The following is an 11,318-nucleotide window of genomic DNA, read 5'->3' on the forward strand; positions in this document are numbered from 1 at the left end:
CTTTTAATGAAGGGGCTAAGAGCACATTAGAGATATTTTCTCTCTCTCTCTCTCTCTCTCTCTGCCTCACCTCCCACTTCTGTGGACCTCACCAAGCTGGTGGGTACTCAGGGGAGCAGCTGAGTAAATGTGGATGTGCGTGTTCTGGTGCTTGGCAGGACTGCGCAGTCGTGAGGCAAAGCCTCTTCCATCACACTGTCATCGCGAAGCAGACCACGCCTGAGCAGCCAGCTGCGGCTCGGCCAGCAGGAACACACTGGCCACACTGTAGGGAAGGCTCCACTCAACCCAGAGTGTGTGTTTCTTGGGCTCCCTGTGCTATCTGTGATCGTTAGTAGGTTCTTCATGGCCATGAAACTTCATGACCCACCACTGAGTCTGGGGAGGACTTCAGTAAGCCCTGGGTTACCACCACTAGCACTGGTTACCAAAGACACCCGTCCCTCCATGGGCTCCACGATCACCTACTCAGGTCCTCTTTCAGCAGATTATCATTGCTTAAAGTTCTTCTGTAGAGAAACCATGGCCCCCTGACTGCTGGTGTGGCAGTGGTTTTAAAATCCAGTTCATTTCAGAACAAATTTTATGGGCATATATTCATCTATTCACTTCTCATTTGTCTATTTCCTATGTGACAGACACTGGGAATCAAACAGAGAATACTAAACCATCAACAGTCACAGAAGGAATGCCCAAGCCAGTGGTGGTATCATTTAGTCTCCAATGTCTCTGAGAAAGAAAACTCCCATATGCCCTTCCTCCATTTATTTACTTAGTTAGTGCCAGTCCTAGGGCTTGAACTCAAGGCCTGGGCACTGTCCCTGAGCTTCTTTTTGCTCAAGGCTAGTGCTCTACCACTTAAGCCACAGGAACCACTTCCGCCTGTTTCTGTTTATGTGGTACTGAAACTGAACCGAGGGCTTCATGCATGCTAGGCAAGCACTCTACCACTAAGCCACACTCCTAGTCCTGCCTTTTTTCCGTTTACCTAGCTTCCTTAAAGAAATAGCCAGTGTATTAGCCAAGAGGAGGACAAAAGAGTATTGCTACTTATTTGTTATGAGATCTTAGCATGTTTTCCTCATTTGTAAAATGATTATGTAAACTAAGCCCTTAATAAAGGAGCACAGGAGGGTTAATAAGCTAACAACAGCCAGGCACCACAGTGGCCCGTGCCTATCACCTAGCTACTCATGTGGTCGAGATCTGAGAATCACAGTTCAAAGCCAGCCTGGGCAGGAAAATCCATGAGACTCTTATCTCCACTGAACTACAAAAGGAAAAAAAAAAAGTGCTGGAAATTGAGCTGTGGCTCAAGTGGTAAAATGCTAGCCTTGAACACAATAGCTCAGGGACAGCACCTAAGTCCAGAGTTCAAGCCTCATGACCAGCAAAGAACAAGGAAGAGGAGGAGGGAGGAGGAGGAAGAGGAGGGAGGAAGAAGGAGAGAAAGGAAAGGAGGGAGGGAGGAGGAGAAGGAGGAGGAGGAAGAGGAGGAAGGAGAGGAGGAGGAGGAGGAAAGAAGCAGCAGCTAATAATATAGGCAAATAGCCCACTTGGGAGCCTTACCCATAGTAGTCCACTTCTGCAGTGGTACTTGCTATCTATTGCAGAGTCTATGTTATTACTATTATTGTAACAGCTATTATTATTATCATCACTGTTGTTTTGTGAGAGAGGTAGCTTTTTTATTTTTCTTTTGTGCCTGTCTTGGGGCTTGAACTCAGAGCCTGGGCACTGCCCCTTAGCTTTATTACTCAAGTCTGGCATTCTATCACTTGAGCCACAATTCCTCTTCTAGGGTTTTTTTTGGGGGGTTGATTAATTGGAGATAAGAGTCTCACAGACTTTCCCGCTGAGGCTAGCTTTGAACCACAATCCTCAGATGTCAGCCTCCTGAGTAGCTAGGATTTCATGTGTGAGCCATGGACACCAGTAAGAAGTAGTCTTTTAGTGAGAAGAAATATGAAGAAGACCTTTATGGGAAAATCTGTCCTAAGAATCAGCTAAGTCTCATACAGGGGGACATATCAATCATATTATACCAACTGGAATATTTTACTGAAGGTTCTTTTTTTTTTTTTAGTAGCAAAAGCAAAAGTTCTATCTTTCTGAAGGAAAGACATAATGCAGATTTGTTTTGTTTTTTCCTTATATGTGTTCTTCAGTTGGTTCTTCCACCTCTGGGAACGTGTCCTCTTCCTGCCAAATCTGTCAGAAAATGAAAGATGATGGGCTGGAGTCCTACTTCCTTCCACAGAGAAGACGCATCACAAACACGTCTTTTTCCTTTTTTTTTTTTAAAGCTTGACAGCTCATGATGGAAAAAAATAGCAGCAGCAGCCAAAATTGCCTTATACGTTTTTCTGTTTCGTTTGTTTTGTTTTCTTGTTGTAGCTTAAGGAAGTCAGATGTCTTCTCTCTTTATCACCTTAGAGAAGCAGAAGAAAATGAGTAACATTGTGAATTCACCCTGCAATTGGCTCATTCAGATCAAGTTCAGAGCTGAGCTTACAATGCTCAAAAATATAGAAAAATTAGCTAGGCACTGGGGGCTCATGCCTATAATCATAGCTACTCAGGAGGCTGAGATCTGAGGATTGCAGTTGAAAGCTATCCTTAGCAGGAAAGTCTATGAGACTCTTATATCCAATTAATCACCAGAAAACCAGAAATTGAACTGTGGCTCAATGTGGTAGAGTGCTAACCTCAGGGACAGGACCCAGGCCGACAAAGGAAGAAGGAAAGAAAGAAAGAAACAAACAAACAAACAAACAAACAAACAAAGAGAGAGAGAGAAAGGGAGAGAGAGAGGAAAGAAGGAAGGGAGGGAGGGAGGGAGGGAAAGAGGGAGGGAGAGAAGAAGGAAGGAAGGAAGGAAGGAAAAGAAAAGAAAACTTGATGTCAAGTTGCTTTTATGTACAGAAAGAATTTTAGTCTTTACAGATTGAAAGATCTGGGAAGATATTCTTGATGCATTTTTTTTTTCCTTCATTCAACACAATCAGCATAAGTTAGTTTTCCCAACCCATATTTTGTTCTTGGACCCAACTCACATATGTGTGTGTGTGTGTGTGTGTGTGTGTGTATGTATATATACACACATATATATGTATATATGTATGTGTATATATGCATACATATATATGTATATATACATATGTGTGTGTGTATATATATATATATATATATATATATGAGAAAAGTAAGTACTGTGGATTGAACCCAGGGCTTTGTACATTCTAGGTAAATTCTCTATTACTGAGCTATATCCCTAGTCCTTCAATTCACAATTTGTGTTTTCTATTTGTTATTCTCAATACATTTAATACAGTTATTTCCCACTGTTTAAATCAAAAGAAGTAATTTTTTCCAGGATTATTTATTTTACTGCTTAATTTTAATTCATGTGTCTCTGGAGATTATATAATTTGTATAATTCTGTTTCTAAAAATCTAAGGAAAACAAAAGACAAACTGCTATTGGTTAAGACCTCCAAAAGGTTGTTTGGAGGGGTCTTTCCTGAATGTTTTTGTAAGTCATATTTCAAGTCTTTGATCTTGACAGCCCTGAAATATGACCTTACAATTACATCATAACCATGAAGTGACTTTTGTTGGCTAGTGGCATGACTTTTTAAAGAGTTTCTACTAAATATACAAATACTGAAGTGAAAAGATGTCAGAGTGTTCCAAATGATTAGTGATGGTATTAAAATGACCTTATTGCTGGTCTAAGAAATTTAGAATATTCATGACGAGAAATTCTCTAAGTAGTCTAAGTTTTGTCTTATTTTTCCACTTCTTAAAATGATTGGTAATTTCTTTTTTTAATCCTTTTTTTCCCACATGATTTGCTATTACTTCAAGACATTTAGACTGCTGATGTCTTCCTCCCAGTAGAGAAAAATAGTTTATATTCAAGCTAGAATCAATAGAACCACTGAACTAAATAATATCTCAAACATTATTAATTCAATAAATATTTACTTCATAAGGTATTACATGATACATATTCAACTGTGTGCACTTGGCTCTCCACCAAAAAGAAAGAGGGAAAAAAATAAGACTTTCAAGTATAGCTGTTCTGCCGGGCACCAGTGGCTCACGCCTGTAATCCTAGCTGTTGGGGGGGGGGGGGCTGAGATCTGAGAATTGCGGTTCAAAGCCAGCCCAGGCAAGAAAGGCCATAAGACTCTTTTTTGTTTGTTTGTCAGTCATGGGGCCTGAACTCTGGGCCTGGGTGCTGTCCTTCCGCTCTTCAGTTCAAGGAGAGCATTCTATCACTTGAGCCACAGCACTACTTCTGGTTTTCTGAGTGGTTTATTAGAGATAAGAGTCTCATGGACTTTCCTGCCCAGACTGGCTTTGAACCTCAATCCTCAGATCTCAGCCTCCTGAGTAGTTAGGATTACAAGCACGTCTGGCTGGCCTAGAGACTCTTATCTCCAATTAACCAACAGAAAACTGCAAGTGGGGGCTGGGAAGGTGGCTCAATGGTAGAGTGCTTGCCTTGCTTGCATAAAGCCCTGGGTTCAATTGCTCAGCACCACATAAGTAGATAAAGCGGTAAGTGGCGCTGTGGCTCAAGTGATAGAGTGCTAGCCTTGAGCTGAAGAGCAGAGGGACAGCGCCCAGGGCCAGAGTTCAATCCCCACAACTAACAAAAAAATCTTGGGAAAAATTCCATACTACTTAGCAAGTATTTTGGAGAGATGAGAACAAGATTAAATATATCTGCACATATACATAGAACTTGAGAATGAGTCATATTTCTATAGAGTTGACCATCTTTTGTGTTTGTGTGCCAGTCCAGGGGCTTGAACTCAGGGCCTGGGCTCTGTCCTTGAGCTTCCTTTGCTCAAGGTTAGTACTCTACCACCTTGAGCCACAGCTCTACTTCTGGCTCATTCAGTTTTTATGGAAATAAGAGTCTCACAAACTCTCCTATCCGGGGTTGGCTTTGAATGGTCACAGGCATGAGCCAGCTTATGTTGATCAATCTTGGCATGTCCTTTTCTTGTCTAATAGTTTAATGAATCTTTAGTTATTAGGAACTAGAAGCAAATCAGATTATATCAATTTTAATGGGGAAATAAGACAGGACATTTTTTGTTGGTGGTGATGACAATGATAGTTTTTAGAACAAACTAGTGATTTAACAACAGAGCGATAAAGCCAGATACCCATGGTTCATGCCTGTAATCCTAGATACTCAGGAGACTGAAATCTGAAGATCACAGTTTAAAGCCAGCCTGGGCAGGAAAGTGTATGACCCTTTTATCTCCAATTAACCACCGGACTGTCAGAAGTGGAGCTATGGCTCAAGTGGTAGACAGCTAAAAATAATAATAATAAATAATATCAGTGAGAGCCCAGGCCTGAATTCAAGCCTACACACACACACACACACACACACACACACACTGGGAATGATAACCCACTGATGTAATCCCAATTACTCAAGAGGTGGAAATCAGCAGATAGAGATAAGGAAGATAGAGATTTGAGGCCAATCTAGGCAAAGAGGTAGCGAAACTCTATTTTAACAAACAAACTGGGCATGGTGGGGCATGTCTGTGATTTCAGCTATATGGGAAAAAGAGGTAGTAAGGTCAGTAGTTCAAGAATGGCGCAGTAAAAATGAGAGAGCCTATCTGAAAAACAATCAACAGCTAAAAGGACTGGAGGTATGGCTAAAATGACGAGTGCAAAGATTTTCTTTATGTGCTGATTACTGGGCTACATTAACCAGGGGAGGACTTTTATCCATAACATGTATACTATTATAGATTGTGCAGTTATGAGCCATAATGTCAAACGTTAGCTGGATACAGGCTGAATTGCATCACACCAAACATTTACTGATAACTATTTTAACAAAGGAGTCTTTCAAGCAAAGCAAACCCACCTGTTTCTAACTCAGTTGGTTTACTCCCTTGTGCTACCTTTCAGGAACTAACCCTGTTAAAGAACATCTTTTTATGCTCTCCTTTAAGATTTCAATACTTTGCAATAAACGGCAGCTACCCCACCTCCTCAAGCCTTCAAGACTTGTTTGATTCAAGCTCCGAATGAGACATTTACACAATCTGACTCTACAAGAGAGTCTGGAGCAAATTGTGAAGCAAGCCATTGAACCTTCAGACAATTCAGATGTAATCCTTTTTTCTCTCCTTGATAGGATCAAATGGAAATTGCAAAGGTTTACATGCAATCCCTCTGTTAAGCTGACCTTTTCAGATCAAGAGAAACAAAGGTGACAAGATAGGAACTTTAGACTTTAGACAGAGGGCCATCCTGCCCCGGGACAGCCGGGCTATAGGGATTACATCAACAGATCTTGGTAGCTTTCTTTTAGAACTAGAAAGGATGGCAGAAAACCGAAAGCTGATTTACTGAAAAGGCTCAGAATCTTCCTTTCTTTTCTGGTATTACACAAGTTACTCATGCCAATTTGCAAAGCTGCACATTATTATTTTAATTATCTGCAGTCCTTCAAGCATGGCGCCGGACACTAAAACATTTCAAGGGGCATTTGATGGCTACCAATTCCGGTGGAACAAATGAACCCAAAGAATCATAGATGTTAATATAATTTGGGACACGTTTTTGGGTTTGGTATCTTGGATCGTCCCCCATCATCACCGCCACATTTTTCTCTTAACCTAGGAGCTAACTGTCTTATGACATCACACAGATAAATTGGAATCAGGTTCTGGAAAAGGTTTTTATTTGGTGAACAAAACACTGCACAAAGAATTGCCCTGCCTTCTGAAGCTCTCTTTTAGTACGTTCCTCCTTGCTAAAAACTTTCCTTTTCTCCAACCTTCCCCTTTTTGGGAGAGGAAAAAGCCTTAGTCAAAATCTCCCCCTGAACAGAATATTAATATCAGGCAAGGGAATGTCATCAAATTCTGCTACGACGGGCCACGTGGGAATCCTCTCCAACACTCTTCATTTCTCCTAAGGCTCCTTCAAGCATCCTTCCCCCTGCGGAATCACAGCCTGGTGCCGCAAACCTCCCACAAAACACTGGGCTGGAGCGCTGAGGAACCCCACCTTGGGCTGCAGATTCCACCCACAGCCATTGGGTGTGGCTGCCTAAACTGCTCTTTCCTCAGAGCCACTTGATGGAATGGAAACTTGAAACATTCTTTGGATGTTCCTAGCATTTAAATCATTCTCTAAATGAATTTGAAAGAAAGAAAAAAAAGAGGCTGGGAAACATTTTTTAAGCGAAAGTGGAGGAAAAAAAGTTGGGGATTGCTCAGCTCCTGTGGCTCAAGCCTTTACTCCTAGCCACTCAGGAAGCTAAGATCTGAGGATCTGCCTGCCCCGGCAGAAAAAAAGTCCCTGAGACTCTTATCTCCAATTAACCAGCAAAAAAAAAACGTGAAGGTGTGGCTCAAGTGGTAAAGCACCGGCCCTGAGCTAAGAAACCAAAAGGGAGACCCTAAAGGAGGCCCTGAGGTAAAGCTACACACCAGTACCAACACACACACACACACACACACACACACACACACACACACGATAGAGGAAAAAATTAAAAACTTTAAATGAATCAGCCACACATAATATCCAAAGGAGCAAAGGAGCCATTTTTAGAGGTATGCCAATCTCTAAAGTCTTTGATTTCTCAACATTTCTCCCTTCACTCCTTACAGGGCAAAACGATGTGGATTCATTCAACCAAAGTAAACTAAGGTTAATTTAATTTTGAGGATCTCCCCACATGCCTTCAGACAAATGGAGACACTCTAGATTGGGAAATGGAAGCTAGAAATCCCTGTGTTCCCATAAACCCAGGCCTTGGAGAACAGGCTCACTGCCTGAGGGAAAAAAAGAAGGCAGTAATGAGGACCCCCTCACCCCTTTCAGATAAGTAAGGATAAATAACAAGAAGAGCAGAGGCCCTTTTACTTAACAAATGCTTGCTCTCATGCCCTCTGAGGTCCACCCTCCCAGGGACCAGCTGTGAGGCTGACATAGCTTGCTCTAGCCCTGGAAAGCTGGGCCTGCCTGAGCCCCGGTCTCTGTGGAATGGCAGACAGCTGAGTCACGGCCTGGGCACAAGCCTTCAAAGGTAAGTTAAGCAAACTGCTGTGTTTTCCTAAACAAAGAGTGCACACATGCACGAGTACTTGATTGAAGACAAATTTCTGTAAACATTTCCTCCTGAGCAAACGTGCAGACTTTAAGATAGCTTTTTCCCATAGAGAGGGGGAGAGATGAATGGAGACAATTACACTCACTGGTTTGCTTTGTGAGGTCATCATGTTTCATTATGTGCCAGAAGTAATAACGTACACACTGAGCCAGTTAAATCTTCCAATATGAACACCAGGGAGCCTGGAGCTCAATCTCCTATTAGAAAAAGTCTCTGAATTCTGGTCCTTTCTATACCAGAGACCAGATTTTGCTGACAATGGCTGAGGATAGTTTCCATGCTCTTAAGTACCACCCTTCCTCTAAAGCAGAGATGGCCTGGGCTTTCTCCACAGAAGCTATCCAGTGGATTTCTCACTAAGTATGTCTGCAGTGTGTCCAGTATCTTCTGAGGCCCCTGGGGAAATTGTGTCCTTGAGAAGTTCACAGTTAGTAGGGGAGCCAGGAGCCAAGGCTGGCTTACAGGGTGGCTCCTGAACCTGGGCCATGGTTGCTAGGCAGCTGGTTCAGAACAGTTACTCAAGTCAGGAAGTCAAGTCCTGCTTTTAGCTCTGCCCCTTGACATGTGAGAAAAGTCACTTGTCTCAGGATCCTCTGCCCACAATGTAATACATATAATTAGAGAATTGCTTAACATCTCTTCTGTAATGAGTTGCAGTGGCATATGCCAGGCTACAGTTTAATGGTTCAAACTGAAAAAGGAACACAATTCTATTCCCAAGTCTTCTTGAGTACCCTTTCATTTCCCAAAAGTCTTACAGGTCGCTAGGTATACTTCTTTTGTGACCTCCAAAATGTCATTCACAAGTTCAGTATTTCCTGAGAGAATGAGCAAGTGACTCAAGAAACACTGGCTCAGGGCTGGGAAGGTGGCTTAGTGGTAGAGTGCTTGCTTAACAGCATGAAGCCCTGGGTTCAATTCCTCAGTACCACATAAACAGAAAGTCTGGAAGTGGAGCTGTGGCTCAAGTGGTAGAGTGCTAGCTTTGAGAACAGAGAGACTCAGGGACAGTGTCCAGGCCCTGAGTTTAAGGGCAGGACCAGGAAAAAGAAAAAAAAGAAAGAAACACTGGCTCTCCTACTACAATGTTTGGCACTTTAGAAAGATCTGTGCAGAGTAATTTTATACATGGCATTCTTATTAAATATTACTGAGGAAAGAAAAAAGAACTGTGTTCTTCACTGTCCTGGGCATCTGTTATTTTTTTTGACTACTCAGCCTCCTTTCCCTTTTTTCTAGTCAAAACTCCTGGCTTTGGGTAACCATCACTCCCTGTGAAACAATCATGAATGTGGACATATATACATATAAACGTGTGTCTGTGTATGTGTGTATAATGTATATGTGTGTATGTATGTGTGTGTGTATTCTGCACTAGAAACAACATTGGTATTTCACTCTTAAGTGTGGGCAGAGGTCAACCTAGACTATATAGCATCCTGAAGAGATTCTTCATTGGCTTATGATTCCTGTATTTTTCTGCTTTTCCTTTATTTCTGTGACCTACATGTAGATCTTTAGAGTAAATACCTTTTTGCTTAAATGAATTAGAGTTGACTTCTATTGTTTGCAATTGAAATATTCTAACTGCCACCCACATATACCTTCAGAATACCTTCTGAAGGTTATTAAACTGAAAGAAATTTTTAAAAAGTAGAAATTTTAGAGCTAAAAGAAGTCTCCAAGCAGGGTAATAGCACACACCTGTAAATCTTGGGAGGCTGAAGCAGGATTGTGGGTTTGAGGTGAACCAGGGATATAATAGCAAAGTCTTGGAGTTTGGAGCAAGGTAGAGTGAGAGTTTAGTTTTTCGTTTTAACAAAGGATTTCATTGTGGTACTTCTATACATGGATTTAACGGCCTTTGAGCAAATTTACCCCATTACTCTTTTTTTGTGTATGTATAGGTTGTAGGGCTTGAATTCATGGCCTGGGTGCTGTTCCTGAGCTCTTTTGCTCAAAGCTAGTACTATACCACTTTGAGCCACCACACCTTTAAAAAAAATTTTTTTAAGTCTCCAAAATCTAGTCAGTTCTCTGTTTCCCAGACAGGCCTACAGAAATGAAGCGACTTAACCAAAATCCTAATATTGGTAGGTTAAAGTCATATCTCCAAAAGACCTGGCTCCCTGTCTAGGCGCCCTAGAAGACTGTTTTCTGTCCTTAGATATTCTCTCCTAGAGCTAATTGCCTAGGACTGCTTTTCATGCTACCATGGGAGAGTTGAGTAGCTGCCATAGGGGACATAGAGTCCATTAGCCCTGAAATATTTGCTATCTGGCTTTTACTGAAAAAGTTTGCCAACACCTACCATACCCCATAAATAGATGAACAAGGATGGCCCAGTAAAACTGTATTCACAGACATTGAATTTTTAATTTTATTTCTTAAGGTATTCTTTTTTGATTTTTTCCCCAAATAATTAAAAATGTAAAAACTGACTAGGCACCAATGGCACATACCTGGAATCCTAGCTGCTCAGGAAGCTGAGATCTGAGGATCATGGTTCAAAGCCAGCCAGAGCAGGAAAGTCTGTGAGATTCTTATCTCCAATTACCCACCAGAAAGCCAGAAGTGTAGCAGTAGCTCAAGGGGTAGTATGCTAGCCTTGAGCAAAAAAGGTCAGAGACAGCTCCCTAGTCCTGAGTTCAAGCCTAGGACTGGCAAAAAACAAAAACAAAAAAAACAGTTCTTAGATTATGCACAACCAAAAAACAGTAGGCTGTATTGAGATTACAGGATACAGTCTACCCATCCCTACTTTAATCCAGTTAGAGTATCTATTTCCAATGAAATAAAACCAAATACAATAACTTCATCATACATTTTATTGACCATTTTACTGTATGTGAGGCATAGTATAATAACATACATCTCTAATCCCTTCCCCAAAGAGTTAGAGACTCAAGGGCTTCCACACTAATAGCCACCATTCATTACAATGTGCTAAGTGCCTTGCTCTTTAGACAGTTATTGCATTTACTCTGCATTTTTTTGGGGGGGGTCCGGTCGTGGGGCCTGAACTCTGGGCCTGGGTGCTGTCCCTCAGCTCTTCAACTCAAGGCTAGCGCTCTACCACTTGAGCCACAGCACCACTTCCGGCTTTTTTCTTTTTGCTTATGTGGTACTGAGGAATCGAACCCAGG

The sequence above is a fragment of the Dipodomys ordii genome, unplaced genomic scaffold, assembly GCF_000151885.1.
Source record: "Dipodomys ordii isolate 6190 unplaced genomic scaffold, Dord_2.0 Scaffold1, whole genome shotgun sequence".
In the NCBI taxonomy this organism is placed as follows: domain Eukaryota; kingdom Metazoa; phylum Chordata; class Mammalia; order Rodentia; family Heteromyidae; genus Dipodomys; species Dipodomys ordii.